The sequence below is a fragment of the Tachyglossus aculeatus genome (genome assembly GCF_015852505.1).
Source record: "Tachyglossus aculeatus isolate mTacAcu1 chromosome 12 unlocalized genomic scaffold, mTacAcu1.pri SUPER_6_unloc_2, whole genome shotgun sequence".
In the NCBI taxonomy this organism is placed as follows: domain Eukaryota; kingdom Metazoa; phylum Chordata; class Mammalia; order Monotremata; family Tachyglossidae; genus Tachyglossus; species Tachyglossus aculeatus.
The window spans coordinates 12,242,703-12,266,776 of NW_024044829.1; the positions used below are offsets into that span (position 1 = coordinate 12,242,703).

Here is a 24,074-nt window from a genome sequence, read left to right on the forward strand (position 1 = left end):
CCCAGTGTTGTCTGTTGAACCCCTACTCCATCATGGGAAAGGGTCCCTTCAGTATTGACCAGTTCTTGTCCTGGTCACTACTTCTTCCTTACCATCAATGAAATCTGGCTCTTCACAGACGTCATGGTCTCCCCTGCTGCTCTCTCCAGGGGGGCCTCATAATCTCCCACTCCCCCAGGCTCACAGGGAAAGGAAGAGGTCTTGGTTGTCTTCTTGTACCCCAATGCCACTTTCACATCATTCCAGCTCCCCTATCATTTGAAGCCCATATCATTTGCCTCTACCACCTACTCCAGATTCTAGTAGCTGTCATCTACTGCCCACCAAGTCCCACCTCCAAATCCTTTAACCATTTTGATCCCTTTCTTACATTCCTTCTCTCTTTCTCCATGTCCATTTTGATCCTTGGAGAATTCACTATCCATATAGATGTTCCTGATTACCTTTCTGCTGCCTGGCTTCTATCACTCCTCAACTCCTTTAATTCCTGCTCCAGGCTACCTCGCCCACTTATCAGTTTGAACACACACTCAACACATCATCTCTAACCACTACACATCTCAACCCTCACCAATTCTGAAATCCTTCCATCTGACCACAACTTCCTCACTTGCCACCTCTCCCGCACATCTCCTCCCTGTAAATCTGTACTATTCCTCCACAGAGACTTCTAATCTGTGGAACCCATCTGATTTTCTCAACTCATTATACCTCACTTAGCCTTCATACCCAAACTACCCACCCTTCATGACCAAATAGATGGTCTCAACACCACCCTCCCTATTGAACTCAACTCACTTGCTCTCCTATCTGTTCATCTATCTCTTACCACTAACTCAAAACCCCGGATCCCCTGCATAGTTTTCCTCCTTCACTGTTGCACTTGAGCCACAGAGTGCTGCTTGCATAAATTTAAATATCAGGCCGACTTTGTCCTCTTTAAGTTTATTCCTGTATGCGTTAACTCTTCCCTCGACTCTGCCCGGCAAAACTATTTCTCTACCCTTGTTGACACCCACGCCTATCACCGTCGCCAGTCGTTCCAGACATGTAACTCCCTCCTCAGGCCCATGCTTCTCTGCCTCTCCCATCCTTTGCCCCCAATCACCTACTTTATTAAGGAAATTGATACCATAAGGTATGAGCTCCCTAAAATCACTCATACCCCTCCTCACCCCAACCTCCTGGCTCCCTCTTCAACTCTCCCATCTGTCCCAGAACTTTCTTTAGGGGAAGTCTCCTGCCTCCTCTTAAAATCCATCCCCTCCACATGTAAAATCCATCCCCTCCACATGTACATTGGACTCCATGATTTCACACCTTAACAAAACTCTCTCCCCCTCCCTTCTTCCCTCCCTAACGGCCATCTTCAACTGTTCACTCTCCAACGGCTCCTTCTCCACTATTTTTCCAACATGCCCATTTATTCATTCATTCATTCATTCAATCGTATTTATTGAGCACTTACTGAGTACATAGCACTGTACTAAGCGCTTGGGAAGTACAGGTTGGCAACATATAGCGGCAGTCCCTACCCAGCAACGGGCTCACAGTCTAGAAGGGGGAGACAGACAACAAAACAAAACATGTGTAGAGGTGTCAAGTCGTCAGATAAATAGAATTAAAGCTAAATGCACATCATTAACAAAATAAATAGAATAGTAAATCTGTACAAGTAAAATAAATAGAGTAATAAATCTGTACAAACATATACAGGTGCTGTTGGGAGGGGAAGGAGGTAGGGTGGGGAGATGGGGAGGAGGAGAGGAAAAAGGGGGCTCGGTATGGGAAGGCCTCTTGGAGGAGGTGAGCTCTTGGTAGGGCTTTGAAGGAAGGAAGAGATGTGCAGAGGTAGGGCATTCCAGGACAGGGGGAGGACGTGGGCCAGGGGTCGACTGTGGGACAAGCGAGAACGAGGTACAGGGAGGAGGTTAGCGGAGGAGGTTAGTGGCAGAGGAGCGGAGGGTGCAGGCTGAGCTGTAGAAGGAGAGAAGGGAAGTGAGGTAGGAGGGGGCGAGGTGATGCAGAGCATTGAAACCGAGAGTGAGGAGTTTTTGCTTGATGCGTTGGTTGACAGGCAGCCACTGGAGATTCTTGAGGAGGGGAGTAACGTGTTCAGAGCGTTTCTGCACAAAGATGATCGGGGCAGCAGCGTGAAGTATAGACTGAAATGGGGAGAGACAGGAGGATGGGAGATTAGGTGCACTAATCCAGTAGGGATAAGGATGAAACCAAGATTGTGGGCTTGTGAGACAGTAAGGATGGTAGTGTTGTCTACAGTGACGGGAATGTCAGGGAGAGGGCAGGGTTTGGGAGAGAAGACAAGGAGTTCAGTCTTGGATATATTGAGTTTAGATGGTGGGCAGAAATCCAGATGGAGATGTCCTGAAGACAGGAGGAAACACGAGCCTGAAGGGAGGGATGGAGAGCAGGGAGAGAGATGTAGATTTGGGTGTCATCAACGTAGAGATGATAGTTGAAGCAGCGGTAGCGAATAGGTTCACCAAGGGAGTGAATGTAGATAGAGAACAGAAGTGGACCATGTCTCCCCTACCTTAAAAAGGCCCTCCCTTAACCTCATCTCTCCCTGTAGTTATTGTCCTATCTCTCTTCCACCATTCATCTACAAACTCCTTGAGTGAGTTGTCTTCACCTGCTGTTTCAAATTCCTCTCCTCTAATTCTCTCTTTGACTTGATCCCCCTCCAATCAGGCTTCTTTCCTCTTCATGCCACAGGAACTGCCCTCTCAAAGCACACCAGTGATCTTCTTTTTGCCAAATCCAATGGCTTCTACTCGATCCTAATCCTCCTCGACCTCTAAGCTTCCTTTGATACTGTGGATCACTCCCTTTCTCTGGAAGCGGTATCCAACCTTGGATTCACTGACTCTGTCCTGTCTTGGTTCTCCTCTTGTCTCTCTGTCCATTAATTCTCAGTCACCTTCGCGGGCTCCTCTTCTGCCTCCCACCCCCTAACTGTGAGGGTCCCTCAAGGTTCCGTCTGGGTCCCCTTCTATTATCTACACTCATTCCCGTGGAGAACTCGTTCACTCCCATGGCTTCAAGATTCTCCATCACCTCGCCCCCTCCTACCTCACCTCCCTTCTCTCCTTCTTCAGCCCAGCCTGCACACTCCACTCCTCTGCTGTTACCCTCCTCACTGTGCCTCGTTCTCACCTGTCCCGCCGGCGACCCCTGGCCCACATCCTTCCTCTGGCCTGGAATGTTCTCCCTCCACACATCTGCCAAACGTGCTCTATTCCTTCCTTCAAAGCCCTATTGAGAGCTCACCTCCTCCAGGAGGCCTTCCCAGACTGAGCCCCCTTTTCCTCTACTCCTCCCCTCCCCGTCGCCCCCCCGATGTACCCCTTTCCCCTCCCTACAGCAATTGTATATATTTGTACATATTTATTACTCTATTTTATTTGTACATATTTACTATATATATTTTATTATTGATGTGCATATAGCTGTAATTCTATTTATTCTGATGGAATTGACACCTGTCTACTTGTTTTGTTTTGTTGTCTGTCTCCCCCTTCTAGACTGTGAGCCCGTTGTTGAGTAGGGACTGTCTCTGTATGTTGCCGATTTGTACTTCGAAAGCACTTAGTACAGTGCTCTACGTACAGTAAGCGCTCAATAAATTCAATTGAAAGGATGAATGGACTACCATCTCTATACCCAAATCTGCATCTCCTCCCCAATCGCTCCCTATCTCCAGTCTCGCATTTCCTCCTGCCATCAAGGCATCTTCATTTCAATGTCCTCCCGGTACCTCAAACTTGACATGTCCAAATCAGAACTCTTTAGTTTCCCACCCAAACCTTGTTCTCCCCCTGACTTTCTCAACGCTGTAGATGGCACAACCATCCTTCCTGTCTCACAAGCCCATAACCTTGGCAATATCCTTGAGTCCTCTCTGACATTCAACCCACATATTCAATCCATTACAAAATCCTGTCGGTCCCACCTTCCCAACATAGCTAGAACCCACTCTTTCCTCTCCATCCAAACTACTATCCCGTTAATGTAAACATTCAACCTACCCTGGCTGGATTACTGCATTAGCCTGCTTGCTGAACTCCCAACCTCCTGTTTTTCCCCACTCCAGTACTTGCTTAACAATACTACTACTTAATAGTAATAGTTGGAAAGAATACACCAGTGGAAATTTGACACTGACTTTTGAGGTGCTCAAAATCTATGAATCTAGGAGAGTGAGTGGGGAGGACTGGATACAGACACATTGGGAGCAATGAAACACCAAAATATCAAAATAATGTAAGTGACAAGGACAAACACAGAAGAGAAGCAGCGTGGCTCAGTGGAAAGAGCACAGACTTTGGAGTCAGAGGTCATGGGTTCAAAGCCCTGCTCTGCCAGTTGTCAGCCGTGTGACTTTGGGCAAGTCACTTCACTTCTCTGTGCCTCAGTGACCTCATCTGTAAAATGGGGATTAAAACTGTGATCCCCCCTTGGTACAACCTGATTACCTTGTAACCTCCCCAGTGCTTCAAACAGTGCTTTGCACATAGTAAGTGCCTAATAAATGCCATCATTATTAAATACACAATACCCAAAATAAAAATAGAAGTCAATAGGGAGCTGTGGCTAGAGGAGCAGAACTTCTCTTAGCACTTCAAAGTCCAGAGCAATGGCTTTTGCGGCCACCAGTTTTCTCGAGCTTACATGATGCCTCATGCTAGAGGAGTTGTTCTCATTCTTGACGGGGTGGTAGAAGACAGGATGGGTTTCCCACTTCTTAAAAATGATTCCTCTAGCTATGCCTTCTTTCATTTCATTTTATTTCATGCCATAGTATATTTTAATATCTGATTCCTCCCTATAGACTACAAGCTCCATCTGGTCAGGGAACATGTCTACCAAATCTATTATATTGTACTAACTCAAGCACATAGTACAATGCTCTGAACACACTTAGTGCTTAATAAATGTGATTGATTGTCTTGAATTTCTTCCACCCACACTAAATAAAATACATTTTCTCCTTCCCTCTATATGTTTCTTTCTGATATCATATTATTATTTTTGTTCTTATTACAAATAACAATATTCGTAATACGAACAACAATAGTAATTTTGGTATTTGTTTAAGCGATTACTATGTATTAAGCACTGTACTAAACGCAGGGGGTAGATACAAAATCAATAGATCCCACATGGAACTCACAGTCTAAGTAGAAGGAAGAATGACATTGAATCTCCATTTTGCAGGTGACGAATCCATGGCACAGAAAAGTAAAGTGACTTGCCTAAGTTTACACATCTCCTAAACCTGTAACCTTGGTGTTTTTCTCGCCTCATCTCCCTCATTCCACCTACATATTCAATCTGTCACCAAATCCTGCCGATTCTACCTTCACAATGTTGCTAAAATCAACACTTCCCTCTCCAACCAAATCACAACTATGCTGAACCAAGCAATTATCCTTTCCCACCTTGACTTCTGCATCTGCCTCCTCGCTGACCTTCCAGCCTCCTATCATACTCCAGTCCACCCGACTCCAGTCCATACTTCACTCTTCTGCAGATCATTTTTCTACAAAAATGTTCAGGTCATGTCGCCCCATTTCTCAAGAAGTTTCAGTGGCTTCCCATCCACATCCACATCAAATAGAAACTTCTTTTTTTTTTGGCTTTAAAACATTCAGTCAGCTTTCCCCATCGTACCTCACCTCACTAATCTCCTACTAAAGCCCAGCCTGCACACTCTGCTACTTTAGCGCCAGTTTACTCACTGTGCCCCAATCTCATCTATCTCACTGCTGACTCCTTTCCCACATCTTTCCCTTTTTCTGGAACTCTATCCACTTTCCTCTCTGCTAGACCACCACTCACACCACCTTTAAAGCAGTATTAAGGTCATATTTTCTCCTAGAGGCTTTTACTAATTAAGCCAGCTTCCTCTTGCTTTCCCCAGCTCTCTCTTCTGCATCATCTGTGCACTTTGACACTGTGACCTGTGGACATTTGATATTCATCCCACCCCCAACTACACAGCTCTTACGTACATGTCTTTAAATTATATATTATAAATTACTTAGTTATTCATACTAACATCTGTCTCCCCGTTCTAGACTGTAATCTCATTATGGGCAGGGAACACGTCGTACTCTTCCAAGTAGTTAGTACAGTTCTCTTCATATAGTAAGCACTCAATAAATATGATTGATTGGTTGATTTATACAGGAGGGACTTTATGGGGAATACAAGGCCCTCTGACTCCCTAGCTCATGCTGTTCTAGACCACTAGGAGACGCTGCTCTTCTCTCCTCTGACTTTTTTTTCTCCATCTGCTAACAAGTTTAAGTCTTCCAAATTTCCCCAAGTCAGCTATTGATCCTACCACATCCTCCAGATGTCATCTGATCTCTCTCATTCATTCATTCAATCATATTTATTGAGCACTTACTGTGTGCAAAGCACTGTAGTAAGTGCTTGGGAGAGTACTATACAGTTATAAACAGATACATTCTCTGTCTACAATGAGCTTACTCTCTGAAGGTACACATTCAGTTGCAGCTTTCTAATCTATGATTCCCTCAAAGCCTTACTGTAAATCTTTGTGGTTCTGGTTCCTCCAATTAAAAATTTGGTTTCAATCATACCTCTATGACATTATCAGGGATTCTCAGCCTTTAATTCCAGCTGGACTAGTCCCTGAGTCATTTTGGGAGTGCCCAGACCCTAGTTAACTTCCTCTGGTTCCTAAATAATTTACAGTTCTAATTTACAGTTCTTCCGTTATTGAAAAAGCTGGTTTGATGAAATTCTGCACCGTGTACTCCCAGGTCCCTGGACTCCTCTGACTTCTACCAGCCCTCAACTGAAGCCCTGGCATCTCCCTGAAGGCTAAGAAGTGATCAGGGACCCGTCTACCACTTCTGTCCTGGACTGGCTCCAGAAAGCTCACAGAGGAAGCTCTATCTCCCTCTTCCACAACTTCCCAGGTCCACGTGTCTCCCTGGACGATGGAGATTTTCCTCAATCAATCAATCAATCAATCGTATTTAATGAGTGCTTACTGTGTGCAGAGCACTGTACTAAGCGCTTGGGAAGTACAAGTTGGCAACAAATAGAGACAGTCCCTACCCAACAGTGGGCTCACAGTCTAGTAGTTCTCCAACCCTTACAACCGACAGGCACCAAGATCTGAGCTCTTAAGATTGTTTAATAGTTCTTGATTCTGGTGCCAATGAGAACAAATACAGTTCAAATTGCCTTTATCTGGATCTAGTATTTTTTATGGTATTTGTTAATTACTTACCAATTACTAATTACTTATTATGTGTCAAGCACCATTCTAAGTGCTTCTCCCCACAGGACCCTCTGTACATGTCTTGGGCATCCGAGTGGTCTCGTTTCCCTGGTCCTTCCCGTTCTTTTTCTGGGGCATCCCAGGTTCCATTCTCACCTTGTCCAAGTCCTTCAGATGTAGGGTCTTTCAGTGTCCTTTCTTCCCTTCAAGGGCAGGAACCTCAGTCTTCTGGAGTCCTAGTCACTGGATCCCAAATGTCCATGGAATCCTAACTCTTACCAGGGATAGTCTCCAATCCCTCCCTATTTCCTGTGTCTGTTTAGGGTCACAGCACTACTTTTCTCTATGACTTGTTCCACCGGCACATGGCTTGCAACCTTTCAGCTCCAGGATGGCCAGTGGTCTTCTCCAACTACCTGGCCTGCCAATCTCCCCAGTCTATGATTGACTCAACTAAATATTTACACTTCCTTCAGGGAGGGGCACCATGGAGTGACTCTCCTGGCTTTGTCCTCCCCTTCCTAAATTGAGGGTGAAAGGAACTGGCCATTGCACCTTCCTGTCCTTTTCTCCAATTCCCCACCTCCCTACACCCTGCGACTGGATCTGATTGGAGGGAATGTCTGCCCTTTGAGCACCTCTTGTCAGTGACACAATCCTCTCTAGTTCTATTCATAGGGTGGAGCAGTGTGGGCTTTGGGGAGGTTAGTGTTCAGTGGACTCTCAGTTCCTACCATATCTTGCTTTCATGGCAGCAGTCATTCGGTTTCCCTGGTATTGAGATTGCCAGTTCCACGGTCTTCCTTTAGTAAATGTAAAAACTCTGGTTAAAAAGGGATTTTGGAAACCGTGAGAGGCATTTGGGAGGAGTATGGTGGAGGTGGATCTGGATGTAATAACTGGAGTTTAGCATGGGAAGGAACAGAGGCATTTTTCTCCCCTTACAAACATGAAGGCATGATTCATGAAGGCGTGATTGATGATGATTGATGAAGGCATTTCACTACCTTTTGATGTGAAGCAGTGCTGTCTAGTCGAAAGAACACAGGCTTCAGAGTCAGATCTAATCCCAGATATGCCACTCACCTGTTGTATGTCAGTTAGCTTTTCTTTGCCTCAGTTTCAGTAACCGTAAAATGGGGATTCAGTCCTACTTAGACTGTCAGCCCAATGTTGGAAAGGGACCCTGTCCACTCCAATTAATTTATACCTGCCTCAGAATGAAGAATAGTGAGGGCTGTGTTCTTGTAAGAAGTGGGTTGTAGGGAGAAGCAGCGTGGTCTAGTGGAAAGAGCATGGGTCTGGGAGTCAGAGGAGCTGAGTTCCAATCCTGATTCCACTAGGAGTATCTGCTATGTGACCTTAGGCAAGTCACATAACTTGTCTGTCCTCAGTTTCCTCAACGGTAAAATGGGAGTTCAAACCTGTTCCCTCATCTACTTAGATTGTGAGCTCCAGGTGGGACCTGGTTATCTTTTATCTATCCAAGAACCTAGTACCATGCTTAGCAGCAGTTAACAAATACCACAATTGTTATTATTATTATTATACAAGAGGGAGGGAAAGCAGAAAATATTTTCCACCCAGGATTGGTTCTAGGAGCACCTTCTTGGAAACTTTTCTCTTGCTTCCTCATTAATCCCCATAAAAAGTCCATAGTTTTCTTCCTTTCTAGGCATCAAGAGGAGAGGTGAGGGGCGGTAGGAAGAGGTTGCTGGCGGAAGCACAGTGTTAGGACCCAAGCTTCTACCTCCAGGAAAATCGGATATCAGTGGATGGGCACTGTGGAGATGGCTAGAGCTTGGTCCCACTCAGGGGGCACCTTGGAGTTTTCTTGTGCTTGCCCACAAATTCCCTTGATGAATCTGGGTAGGGCCATGATCCAGCCTGTTTATTCCCACCTTCCCTCCCCTTCTTCACTAGCAATGCAGAAACTGAGCCTTAAGAAAGGGCATAGTCTCTTTGTAAATCATTTAATCAATGGTATTAATGTAGTGCTTACTGTGTGCAAAGCACTGTACTAGGTACTTGGAAAAGTATAGAATAGTAAAGAATAGAGCTGGTAGACATGATCCTCACCCATGAAAGCTCATGGTCTACAGGAGGAGACAGACATTAAGATAAATTTCAGCTAGGGGAAACAGAAGAGAATAAGGCTATTTAGCACATAGCACATTAGTGCTCTGGTGTTGAGGTGCTTAAAAAGTTTTTCAAAAGTCCCTAGGCAAGTACATAGGTGATGAAGAAGGGAGGGTGGATAGGGGAAATGTGGACTTAGTCAGGCAAGGCCTCTTGGAGGATCAGTGATTTTAGGAGTGTTTTGAAGGTAGGGAGAGTAGTGGGCTGTTGGATATGAAGTAAGATGGAGTGTTGGGAAGAGGGAGGACACAGAACATATCTGGGTGCCTGCCTGCCAAAAGTACCTAGGCAAGTACATAGGTGATGAAGAAGGGAGGGTGGATAGGGGAAATGTGTACTTAGTCAGGCAAGGCCTCTTGGAGGAGTAGTGATTTTCAGAGTGTTTTGAAGGTAGGGAGAGTAATTGGCTGTTGGATATGAAGTAGGATGGAGAGATGAGAAGAGGGAGGACATTCATTCATTCAATCGTATTTATTGAGCGCTTACTGTGTGCAGAGCACTGTACTAAGCGCTTGGGAAGTACAAGTTGGCAACCTTATAGAGATGGTCCCTACACAACAGTGGGCTCACATTCTAGAATGGGGAGACAGACAACAAAAAAAAAACATATTAACAAATAAAATAAATAGAATAAATATGTACAAATAAAATAAATAAATAAATAAATAAATAAATAGACATAGAACATATCTGGGTGCTTGCCCTCTTTCAAGCTTGCATTTTCCCCTCAAAGAAGCTATGTCAGGCCTCTTGTAAAGTTACAGCACTATGGAAGAGTTTGCCACTATGGACACTGGTAATGAATTGGCATGGCACATCTTTGAGGAAGTATGGAGGAAAGGCAGAGAAGGAGAGGGAACTAAAGTGGAGAGAGGCTGCAATGAAAAGAACATAATAATAATGATAATGATAATGATGATAATGATAATAATAATAATAATAATAATAATAATAATAATAATAATTGTGTTATTTGTTAAGTGCTTACTGTTTGCTAGGCAGGGTACTAAGCACTGGGGAGGATACAACTAAATCAGTGTGGACACAATCCCTGTCCCATATGGGGCTCACAGTCTCAATCATAATAATGGTATTTGTTAAGTGTTTACTATGTGTCAGGCACTGTACTAGGCACTGGGGTGGATACAAGCAAATCGGGCTGGACACAGTCCCTGACCCATGTGGGGTTCAAAGTCTCAATCCCCATTTTACAGTTGAGGTTACTGAGGCACAGAGAAATAAAATCAGTTGCCCAAGGTCACATAATAAACAAGTGGCAGAGCCGGGGATTAGAACCCATGACCTTCTGACTCTGAGGCCCTTGCTCTACCCACTATGCCATGCAGCTTCTTTACATATGGAGAGGACCCAGAGGAGAAAGGGACCTTAGGAGCAGAGAAATAGAGAATCATAGAGTGTAGAAAACAGAGAAGGGAAATTGAGGTGAAACACTCTGAGGGGCCAGGGGGTTAGAGAAAGGAGGACAGACACACAGACCACCATCCAGAAAGGGCATATGTAGATAGAAGGAGGGTCCCAGGGAGATAGTTTTAGGGAAAGAGTACAGAAAAGTGGGCAAGTAGTGAAAAGGAGGATATAGAAGATAGAAACACAGGCTTATTTACCCAGAAAGGAGATCAGTTGCTACTATGAAGAGCCTGTTGCATCTGTTCACATATAAATGCTAAACCATAGATGATGAATGGGTTTCTCTTGAGTCCCGTATTTCAGGCTTGCTCTTCTAACCATGTTTCTTTCTACATCCCCAAATTGAATACAAGAGCAATGTTGTTATAAGGGAAGAATGTTGTTTTGTTAGTGTCATCTACCTGGGAACGTAGAGTTGCCATTGACTCTGAGATCATGCAACACAAATTATCACTTTACAGGAACACTTGACTTGCACCTGATGTTCATAAGTCCACTCACAGAACTGCTTGAGGGAAGCCAAAAGGAGTTTCAGGGGAAGAAGGTAAGGGTTGATCCACCGTGTGGTCACATTGAAAAAATGTTGGACAGGGCTTCAGAAGACCAGAATTCTGGTGCCAGTCCTACTACTAATATGCTCTGGTACATCGGGAGTGCCAATGAAGTCCTATAAGGCTCCTTTAATGTCTCAGGGATGTTGATATAATCCATGCAATAAAAATAGGTGGAAGCTCTTGGGAAATTGAAAGTTATAAAGATGTCCTTAAATAGGGCAGGGAGAAATAATCCCACTTTATGTGTGTCCTAATCGATCCACATGAGGACCTCGAAGGTAGTACTGATTCAGAGGTGTCAGATACCCAGGGAGATACCTAGAACATTTGAATATTGTACTTAATGCTGGAGTCCAAGGAATGGAAGTGGGTTGATTGGGAGTATTTGTGCAAAATCAGAAGACTGTTGGCAAACCCTGCTCTCTTCCAGCACACTGATGAAGATGCAGTTATAAAAACCAACCAGCCAGGAATTTCAGCAGAAACTTCAAGCACCCTGCGTCCTATGGAGTTAATTAGGTGAGGCCGCTGGGGAGCCCAGACTGAGAGGAGAAGCAGGGTGGAACTCCTTGAGAACTCCCTTTGTTCTCAACGCTGGACAAAGAAATGGCTTGTCCTTCATTACCATATATTTCTCTAGGTGACATGACACCAGTGCTCAGATCTTCCACTAACAAGATATTGATAGCTCTACTCTGCTCCAGTGATACCTCAGTTACTATGAAAAAAGGGGGAGCTGAGGGATAAATTAGTAATAACCTCCACACTGATGAAATATTTAATGGCCTTGAACTTCTCCAGATCCACTCCTTCCTCTTCGTCTGAACAAATACCACTCTTTGTAAGGCAATTATCAAATTCTGGCTTGACTTCTCTTATCAACCTCCTCACTGAACTGGTTTCCAGTCTCTCCCCTCCACAGTTTAAACTTAACTCTACTGTAGTAATCAGTTATCTAAAATATTGTTCTGTTCATGTTTCTGCACAGATTGGAAACATTCAGTGGTTACCCATTACTCTCCACATTGAACAATAAATTGTCCACACTCCTTTCCCACTGCACACTAGCTTGGACTCTTTAATTCTCACAGGTTAACCTACTTATTGAACTTTGATCTTACCTCTTCCACCTCCAATCCACTGCTCGCACTATTTTTTGAGCCAGGAACTCTCTTCCTCTTCAAATTCCTCAGACGACAGCCCTCCCCATATTCAAAGCCCTTCTGAAATCATGCTTCCTCCAGGAGTTAATCTATATTTATTTTTACTTCTGTTCAGGTCACATCCAATGATATGCCACCTGTGCCCTTGGACAATAAGCATTGCCTAAAGGACAGAGCAATTGCCTGCTGTGGAGCCGTGGGCAAATCACTTCACTTCTCTGTGCTTCTATTTCCCCATCTGTAAAATGGGGATTAAGACTCTGAGCCCCATGTGGGATGTGGACTGCATCCGACCTTATAATCTTGCATCTACTTCAGCCCTTAATACAATGCCTGATACATAGTGGATGCTTAACAAATATCATGAAATGAAAGAACCAACTGCAAGACTCCTGTACTTAGCAATTTACTGCATTCTACTATTCAAGCACTTGATCCCTGCAGTCAGGAGACAGTTCTACCACCTCTATTGTATTGAATGATCCCAAGAATCAATCAATCAATCAATCAATCAATCAATCAATCGTATTTATTGAGTGCTTACTGTGTACAGAGCACTGTACTAAGCGCTTGGGAAGTACAAGTTGGTAACATATACAGACAGTCCCTACCCAACAGTGGGCTTACAGTCTAAAAGGGGGAGACAGAGAACAAAACCAAACATACTAACAAAATAAAATAAATAGAATAGATATGTACAAGTAAAATAAATAAATGAATAAATAGAGTAATAAATATGTACAAACATATATACATATGTACAGGTGCTGTGGGGAAGAGAAGGAGGTTAAATGGGGGGGGTGGACAGGGGGACGAGGGGGAGAGGAAGGAAGGGGCTCAATCTGGGAAGGCCTCCTGGAGGAGGTGAGCTTTCAGTAGGGCCTTGAAGGGAGGAAGAGAGCTAGCTTGGCGGATTAGCAGAGGGAGGGCATTCCAGGCCTGGGGGATGACGTGGGCCGGGGGTCGATGGCGGGACAGGCGAGAATGAGGTACGGTGAGGGGATTAGCGGCAGAGGAGTGGAGGGTACGGGGTGGGCTGTAGAAGGAGAGAAGGGAGGTGAGGTAGGAGGGGGCGAGGTGATGGAGAGCCTTGAAGCCCAGGGTGAGGAGTTTCTGCCTGATGCGCAGATTGATTGGTAGCCACTGGAGATTTTTGAGGAGGGGAAGTCTGAAACAGAATGGGCTTTGAATTCAGAGGACATGGGTTTTAATCCAGCTCCACCACTTGTCTACTGTGTGACCACGGGCAAATCAGTTAATTTATCTAGGCATCAGTTTCCTCATTTGTAAATTGGGGATTAAATCCTAGTATCTCCAATTGAGACTGGGAGGTCTATGTGGGGAAGGGATTGTGTTCAACCTGATTATCCAGCAGTTAGTACAATGCTTGGAATAGAGAAAGCACTTAGTAAGTACCATAAAATAGTACTTAATATACTGCTCAACACATAATAAATGCTCAATTAATACCATTGACTGATTTTCCTTTTTTTTCTCCTATCAGTTAATTATATTGTGCCTGTCTCCTCTACTACACTGTAAGCTTCTTGAGGGCAGAAATCATACCTTTTAACTCAACTGTAGTTTTTCAAACTCTAATAATGTGCTCTCCACACAGCTGTCACTGAATTAATACTATCAATTGATTGCCTAACGGGATAGAACTAAATTAATTGAGAAGTAGGTTTGCCTAGTGTATGCAGCATGGGCCTGGGAGTCAGAGGGATCTGGGTTCTAATTCTGACTCTACCACTTCACTGCTGCATGACCTTGGGCAAGTCACTTAATTTCCCTGTGCCTCAGTTGCCTCAGCTGTGAAATGAGAATTAAGGTTGTGAGACCCATGTGGGCTGATTACCTTGTATCTATCCCAGTGTTTGGTACAGTGCCTGACACATAGCAAGCACTTAACAAGTATCATTTAAAAGTAGGTTTGGATGACAGCATGACAAACATGGGTTATAAATTAAAATGAACGTCCTAAGAGTTACTTTTTTTAGGTATTAGATTGGCTGGTTAAAAAAATGGGTCCAATCTTTCAATACAATTGTAAAGAATGGTTTGATTGGCCCAAACCATTAACTAATTTAACTAGTTAAATACAACAATACATTGTTTTCTATTTTATTTTAGTTTGGCCTATTCTATTCTTCTCCATTCTATTTCAGTCCAGTCGATTACACTTTATTTTCTCAACATTTCTTAATATTCTCAGTGTCCATAATATTATTGGACTCTATGATCACTCCTTACCTTTTCAAACATATTTCTAGGGTTTACATTATAAAATGAGACCCAAGCTCTCAAAGTCAAATGAACACCAGATATTAGGCAAAGAAATAGGTAAAAGGTGGAAGGGATATCATTTTCTCAAGAGTAATTATAATCACCATTTGTCAGCTTATCATCAGCTTCTAATGTAGAAAAATCTTGATACTTAGACAAGAGCAGTGTGGCCTTTTGAAAGAGCATGGGCCTGGGAGTCAAAACCAAGGTTGATGTTGACCATTTTGTGGGAGAACCTATAGATAGCCAGATAGCCAGAGAAGACAAAGGGAATAGGCATATTTTGAAAGGGGAAATCAGAAAAATCTCCTTTTGAGTGTTTGGATCTTATCCCCTTCTTTCAATACCTGGGATTGTATCAGTATTCCTACCACTCTCAGAACAACCCAGAGAAAGTGAAATTTTAACTGATCTCTTTCAAATTCCAGATGCTGCTCTGATGGGGGCACTAAATAGTCCAGACCTCTGCATTCTATGAATTGTATTTTCTGAAAGAGGGTTTTATTTCCTATTCCTGTTTTAGGAAAATGAAGCAGCATTCTGTCCCCTGGGAAATGTAGTTTCTGAGTTTCTAACTCCTGCCCCTGCCCCACCCACACAGCCCCTTGCTAAACCTTACCTCAAAATTGTGTATTCAGTTTGGCCATTTCTCTTGGGCCTTTGAGAGAAGTACAATCCTCGGGGCCTGGAGGCTTCTAGCCTCCTCTGGATTTTTGACTGATCAAGACAGCTTGGTTCTGGGCAGGGGTCCGGGCAAGATGTATTCTAAGGGCAGAAGACAATGGAACTGTACCTGGTAGGTTAGGGCCATCATGAGGAAGTAGCTCGATGTTGCAGTCAACAAATATAGCATAAGATTTAGGGGAAAAACGCCTGTTGCTGCTGCTCACTGTCCTCCAAAGGGAAGACAGAGACGGTCCAGGAAGGAGGAGACCTTTTCACCGGGGATGCTTGTGCTGGTGTCAGCCTGTCCCTGGACTGAAAACTGACAAAGATTAATCATCTCGCAGTAGGAGAAATTCTGAAAGCCCCTGGGTTGAGGGCTTAAATGACGTTAGAGATCTCATTGTCCTTGGGTTGAGGGCTTAAAAGAAGCAGGATCCTTTACTATTCATGTTTTTTGTCGGGTAATAAATGCTTTCTTACTGTGATGCTAAATATCATGGTAAAGTTTCAGTCGGTAAAGGAGAGTCAAGAATCCCCCCCCTCCCCCGCACCCCCTGTCCTCAATAGACCTTACTGAGACATAACATAAATGGTTTCAGCAGTGGGATTCTTTGTTTCAGACTTTGCGACCGAATATACTCACGATCTCTCTCTCTCTCTCTCTCTCTCTCTCTCTCTCTCTCTCTCTCTCTCTCTCTCTCTCTCTCTCTCTCTCTCTCTCTCTCTCTCTCTCTCTCTCTCTCTTTCTCTCTCTGGAGAATTGCTCTCACACTTCGGACTTTATCCTCCAGTTCCGTCCTACCCCCAGTTGTCAGCATATTGCATGCTCTTACTAAGTGATTTGGATTATTTGATGCAAATGGAGACCCTCTCAGAAGATTGTATAGCACTTATGAAGAAAAATGGGTGGGCTGTCATCCCCTGGGAAAGCGAATGGCTAAAGGTAGTATTAGAAATCAGGAAGCCTTAAGCGTAGAATTAGAAGCGTGGCAGATGGTGGCTAGGATTAAGTCTGGAAAGGGAACGGAGGTGGGTAGAGAAGAAATTGAAAGTTTGCAAGCCTGCCTAAACCATGCAGAGGATAGCCAGGGAGCCACGAAACTAGACGTGGGTGCCTGGCAAACAAACTCTCAGGTCTTAAAGGGGTGGGTGGCCAATTTGTAAAGGACCCTAGAGCCCTTAGTGAAACATTCATTAGAACAAGCTGGATGGAAGCCAGTTATCCTGGTGGATGGGGTGACAGATCAAAAGCCACGGATGCAGATATGGAGAAACAGCTTGACCTAGTGGAAAGACCACAGATCTGGGAGTCCGAGGATATGTGTTCTAATCCAGACTCTGCCATGTGTCTGCTGCATGACCTTGGGCAAGTCACTGAACTTCTCTCTGCTTCAGTTTCCTCATCTGTAAAGTGGAGATTAAGTACTCCTCCCTCAAACTTACACTGTGAGCCCTATGAGAGAAAAGGACTGTGTCCAACCTAGAAAACATCTACTCCAGTGCTTATAACAGTTCTCAACATGTAGTAAGTTTTTACAAAATATGATATATAAAAAAGATATAAGATGAAAGGCCAGGCATGCCAAATGAGCAAATGACCACCTGTGGAGGAAATGATACTGTCACCTGAAGAAAAGAACATGAGTTAGGATGTGTGAAAGACAAAATATACTATAAACCTCTAGTTAAAACTAGTTGAGACCAGGGCAGCAGGGGTCCCTCAATGAGTTCAAAGGACAACAAGGTACCTGATCACCCTAGTTGGGTATAAGTTGGGTATACGTAAGGGAATCAGTTAACCTGTATTGAGTTATATCTCTTGTTGGTTGCCAGGTTGAAAAGCTCCTGTTAAAGTGAACCCAAAGTACGGGGGTAAAGTAGCAATAAAGTTTATTTTTGTACCATACACGGGGCTCAGGCTTTTTTACTGTTGGAGGGGGAGGAAGGGGTAGAGGGAAGAACATTTTAGGAGCTCTTGGCCACCGGGGATAGATTTCCCCATAATAGAATCCGAGCAGGATCCTTCTCGCTGCAAGAAGATGTTAGCTTCTGTTGATCAATGTCGCAAAGCCACACACGAGGTACGGTGAGGAGAATAGCGGCAGAGGAGCAGAGGGTGCGGGGTGGGCTGTAGAAGGAAAGAAGGGAGGTGAGGTAGGAGGGGGCGAGGTGATGGAGAGCCTTGAAGCCCAGGGTGAGGAGTTTCTGCCTGATGCGCAGATTGATTGGTAGCCACTGGAGATTTTTGAGGAGGGGAGTAATATGGCCAGAGCGTTTCTGGACAAAGATAATCCGGGCAGCAGCATGAAGTATGGATTGAAGTGGAGAGAGAGATGAGGATGGGAGATCAGAGAGAAGGCTGATGCAGTAGTCCAGACAGGATAGGATGAGAGCTTGAATGAGCAGGGTAGCGGTATGGATGGAGAGGAAATGGTGGATCTTGGCAATGTTGCGGAGCTGAGACCGGCAAGTTTTGGTGACGGCTTGGATGTGAGGGGTGAATGAGAGAGCGGAGTCGAGGATGACACCAAGGTTGCGGGCTTGTGAGACGGGAAGGATGGTAGTGCCGTCAACAGAGATGGGAAAGTCAGGGAGAGGGAAAGGTTTGGGAGGGAAGACAAGGAGTTCAGTCTTGGACATGTTGAACTTTAGGTGGTGGGCAGACATCCAGATGGAGATGTCCTGGAGGCAGGAGGAGATGCGAGCTTGGAGAGAGGGGGAGAGAGCAGGGGCAGAGATGTAGATCTGGGTGTCATCAGCGTAGAGATGATAGTTGAAGCCGTGGGAGCGAATGAGATCACCAAGAGAGTGCGTGTAGATCGAGAACAGAAGCGGACCAAGCACTGAACCTTGGGGAACCCCCACAGTTAGAGGATGGGAGGGGGAGGGGGAACCTGCAAAAGCGACTGAGGAAGAACGACCGGAGAGATAAGAGGAGAACCAGGCGAGGACGGAGTCTTTGAAGCCAAGGTCAGATAGCGTGTCGAGAAGAAGGGGGTGGTCCACAGTGTTAAAGGCAGCTGAGAGGTCGAGGAGGATTAGGACAGAATATGAGCCGTTGGATTTGGCAAGCAGGGAGATACTCAGAGGCTGCAAGAAGCAGCTTTATTACCAGTGCATATCAAGGAAGGGCACCACATCAATAGCAGTCTGATGAATAAACTGTCTGTAATTGCTGTAGAATCCATCCCGATAGGTACAATCCACGTACCTACATACACCGTTCTTCACATCCATTGGTTGCCAGTGTTCCATCCGGGTGTCTCTTGGACTTCTGCATCATCTGTGACCTACCATATCGTGCTACCCTCATATTGAATCCTCACCCCTGATCTGGTAGGTGGTTTCCTTGTGCTGGCCTCTGCCCACCAACCTGGTCACTTCTTTGTTGCCTCCATAAGTTTCAAAGAAGCCTCGTTCCACTGTCATCCCTCCATTCAACTATACACCCACCACCCTTAAATAGATTCTTTCAGGACTCTAGCAGTCTGAGCACTAATTCCCCCAAAGCCTAGCATATAATTACAAACTACAAAGCATAGGGTTACAAGTATTTTTGTTGTAATAATGATGATAGTAATAATAATAACAACAATGATATTAGCACTTACAATGTGCCACACACTGTGCTAAACATAGGGTAGGTTCAATCTAATCCAGTTGGACACAGTCCCTATCCTACACGGGGCTCATTGTCTTAACCCCCATTTTATGAATGAGGTAACAAGCACAGATAAAAATTTAAGTGAATTGCCCAAAATCACACAGCAGACAAGTAGTAAAGCTGGTGTTAGAACTCAGGTCCTTCTGACTCCCAGGCCCATGCTCTATCCACTAGGCTCTGCTGCCTCAGGGAAACATTTCCTAGAAACAACATTTTTGGTCGGAAAGATTTAGTTCTGACCAGGTTCAGTGTACAATTCAGTCAAACAACAAAGGATAGGAATTGAGCAGTTGGCCTGCTAACCGTGTTCCTGAACAAGGTCACTTATGCACATGTGCCCCCGGTATAGGAGAAGGGAAGTTAATTTTTGAGACAATTAGATGGTTCATTCAAAGAGTAAATGTGGTGAATATGTGAGCTCCTCGGAATAAGACCCAACAGGATTTAGCAGTTGAGTGGATGTGAATGCTAATGAGGATTTCAAGATGTGCTAAGGGTGTCTGCTTCTGGGACAGGGAGAATGGTGGTGTTAATGTCAAAGAAAGGGAAGTTAGGAGGAGGACTGCTTTTGTGAAGAAAGATATAGAAGTTAAGTTTGGGTCATGTTGAGTAATGATTATAATTGTCATATTTGTTAAGCATTTTCTCTGTGCCAGGCATTGTATGAAGCACTGGCCTGGATTCAAGCAAATCGAGTTTGACACCATCCCTGTCCCACATGGGACTCACAGTCTCAATTCCCACTTTAAAGATGAGATCACTGAGTCACATAGAAATTAAGTGGCCTCCTAAAGATCGCATAGTAGACAAGTGGTGGAGCTGGGATTAGAACCCAGGTCCTTCTGACTCCCAGGTCTATGCTCTATCCATTAGGCCATGCTGTTTCTCAGTTTGAAATGTTAGCAGGATATCTATGTGGAGATGTCATGCAGACAAGAGGAAATACAGGATTGTAGCTTAAGGTGAGAGGTTGCTGGTGTAGAGGTAGATTTGGAAGTCATTTGGGTAGATTTATAATTAAACTAATGGTCAGTGGTTTCAGTTTGATGCGAAGTGGAACATCTCCACCTGGATGTCCACCAACCACCTAAAACTCAGCATGTCTAAGACTGAGCTCCTTATCTTCCCTCCCAAGCCCTGTCCTCTCCCTGACTTTCCTGTCACCGTGAATGGCACTACCACCCTCCCCATCTCACAAGCCTGCAACCTTGTGTCATCCTTGACTCTGCTCTCTCATTGTTGACGATTTGTACCTCCGAAGCGCTTAGTACAGTGCTCTGTAGACAGTAAGTGCTCATTAAATACGATTGAATGAATGAATGAATGAATGAATTCACCCCACATATTCAATCCATCACCAAAACCTGCCGGTCTTACTTTCACATCATCGCCAAGATCTGCCCTTTCCTCCACTCAAACTGCTACCTTGTTGGTACAGTATCTCATCATAACTCTACTGGATTACTGCATCAGCCTCCTTTCTAATCTCCCAACCTGCTGTTTCTCCCTGCTTCAGTCCATACTTCACTCTGCTGCCCGGATAGTCTTTCTACAGAAACACTCTGGGCATGTCACCCCCCTCCTCAAAAATATCCAGTGGTTGCCTATCAACCTCTGTATGAAACAAAAACTCCTCACTATTGGCTTCAAAGCTCTCCGTCACCTTGCCCCTTTTTACCTCACCTCCCTTCTCTCCTTTTACATCCAGCCCATAAACTGTGCTCCTCTGGTGCTAACCTTCTCACTGTGCCTTGTTCTTGCGGGTCCCACCGTCAATCCCTGACCCACATCCTACCTCTGGCCTGGAGCACCTGCGTCCTCAAATCTGTCAAATAATCACTCTTCCCCCCCTCCTTCAAAGTGCTACTGAAGGCTCACCTCCTCCAAGAGGACTTCCCAGACTGAGCCCCCTTTTGCTCTGCTCCTCCTCCCCTCCCCATCGCCCCACTCCCTCCCTCTGCTCTACCCCCTTCCCATCCCCACAGCACTTGTGTATATTTGTACATACTTATTATCCTATTTATTTTATTAATAATGTGCATATATATAATTCTATTTATCTATTTTGATTCTAACGATGCAAATCTACTTGTTTTGTTTTGTTGTCTGTCTCCCCCTTCTAGACTATGATCCTGTTGTTGGGTAGGGATTGCCTTTATCTGTTGCTGAATTGTATTTTCCAAGTGCTTAGTGCAGTGCTTTGCACACAGTAGTGCTCAATAAATACGATTGAATGAATAAATGAAAGGTAATCACTGACGGCTTTTTGACTGGAGAGATATTTGCAGAATGGTCAAATCTTTTCGTTTGGAAAGATAATCCAGCACAGCAGAATAAGGTATAGACTAGAGAGGGAAGAGGCTAGAACAAGGGAGGTAAATGAGGAGAGCCAAGTAGTAATGATTGTGGTATTTGTTCATCACTTAATGTGTGCCAGACACTCGTCTAAGCACTGGAGTAGATTCAAGATAATCGGGATGTGCCACGTGGGGCTTACAGTCTTGATCCCCATTTTACAGATGAGGTAACTGAGGCACAGAGAAGTTAAGTGCCTTGCCCAAGGTCACACAGGAGACAAGTGGCAGAGCCAGGATTAGAACCCATGTCCTCTGACTCCCAAGCCCTCTTTCCACAAAGCCACGCTGCTTCTTTAATAGTAGTAGTCTAGCCAGGATATGAAGAATAGCTAGATTAGGACTGTGGTCATTTGGACTGTCAACAAAGAATGGATGCAGGACAAATTATGAGGGCAAAAGATAGGATGTAATGACAGATTGGATTGAATAGTTGTTAGGTATAAAGAGTCAAGAATAAAGCTCAGGTTGCATAATTTGAAGACTTCATATATAATAGTAATAATAATAATAATAATAGTTATGGTATTTGTTAAGCATTTACTATGTGCTAGACACTTTACTAAGCGCTGGAGTGGACACAAGCAAATTGGGTTGGAAAGAGTCCCTGTCCTACGTGGTGCTCACAGTCTCAATCCCCATTTGACATATGAGGGAACTGAGGCCCAGAGAAGTGAAGTTCCTAGCTTAGGGTCACCCAGCAGACAGGTGGGGTAGCTGGGATTAGAATCCATGACCTCCTGACTCCCAGGGCCGAGCTCTATCCAGTTTGTTTAGTTTCAGAGATCAGGCTGCTACATCTCCCTGACATCAGGGAGGATGAGGCCTAAGCTAAATGATGAATTTACAGAGTTTGGTCATCCAATCATGGTCTCTAACTCAATGGGGCACATCAGTGAGTCTGCAGTTCCCAGGACTCTATGATTTATTCAGCGCAGAACACAGGGAATGAACAATTCATTTTCCTGGGACTGGGGAGAGGTCAGTGCCACAAACAGGTAAATTACTCTTCCTGAAGGTTCTTATCCTCCTGTTACTATGAATCATCAAGAATGGACTTACAGCCGAGAAGGAGAATGTCAAAATCATGTGTATGTGTTCAGAAGCAGAGGCAAATTTTTTCCAGTGTTGATTAAAACAACCAGGGTGATGGTCTTCCGCACATACAGAAGGATGCAGAGGGTCACCAGGGCAAGAACACACCTGGCCGCTCTGACCTCGGGCATCTCCCTGGAGGAGTGTCCAGATCCACGAAGGTGATGGACATGCCCGTGATGTCTGTGCTGGACAACCACTATGTAATGGTTGGACCCACTCATGAGCCCCACAAAAACAGACCCCGAAAGGAGAGCACGATTGCATTGACCAGGGTGGTTATTGCACTTATGGTAATGGAAGAAAAGTATTTCAGAATGTTGACAGTGTGTCTACTTGTGCTGTTCTGCGGACCTGTCACGAGAATGGGTGTAGTAACATCCATCAGCATATTGAGGTTCCAGGAGGGAAGACAAGTGGGGGTGATACACTTGGGTGATTTAGCTTTAAGTCCTGCCCACTGGGAGGTGCTGGGACTGATGGTGAGGGCCTGGAAGATGCTTGGGAGGCAGGTGGTGCAGATGGCCAGGCCTCGGGACAGTCTGTATAGGTAAAGGAGGGTTTTACAACCAACATCATTCAGGAAATTTATCAGTCCCCAGGCTGACAGGATGTCTGGGGTGCCCTTGGCCAGAAGGGTCACGGTGTTGGCCACGGTTAGGTGGGCAATGATTAGGTCTGAGGACTTTGTCTTTTTGTTAGACGAGACCAGGTAGGCGTAACTCACGAAGAGGAACACATTCCCTGAAACCCCGAAGTTGATCACCAGTAGGATCAGGATTCCAAAAATGATCTCCGTAGGATCCATCCTTTGGATTCACCAATAGAACCAGAAGAGTCTTCCTGCAGGGCAAACCGCCGAGCCTGAGAGAAGAGATGCAGCATTCGTTAAAGCACCCAGTCCATGCCAAGGCTCATGCCACGTTCCAAATTGCCAAATCATGTCCAGACTCTAAAGACTGTTCTCAGCTTCCACGTATTTGTTGATAGACATTGACTCTTCCCACCTTACAAACCTTACTAACAACACATTTCCTAAAAGAGGCCGTCCTTGACTAAGCCCTCATTTCCTCTTCTCCCACTCCCTTTCAAGCAGGCCTTTCATTAGGATTTGCATTCTTTTTTTACCCCCCTCCAGCCCCATAGTACATATGTATGTACCCATAATTAAATTTATTAATTTTTGTTAATTTCTGTCTCCCCCTGTATACTGGAAGTTTGCTTTGAGCAGGGAATGTGTCTACCAACTCTGTATTCTCCCAGGCCCTCAGTTCAGTGCTTGCTCCCTCTGCTCTACCCTACTCCTTGCCCCACAGCACTTGTATGTATGTATGTATGTATATATTTGTTATTCTATTTATTTTATTAATGATGTGTATATATCTATAATTGTATTTATTTGTATCGATATTATTGATGATTTTTAACTTGTTTTGATGACTG

At 44.6% G+C, this 24,074-nt stretch overlaps 1 pseudogene; it reads right to left on the minus strand.

Moving 5' to 3' along the window:
• LOC119921368 overlaps positions 1-23,439 on the minus strand; it is a 35,370-nt pseudogene extending 11,931 nt beyond the window's left edge.
• Between the last annotated feature and the right edge of the window lie 635 nt (positions 23,440-24,074).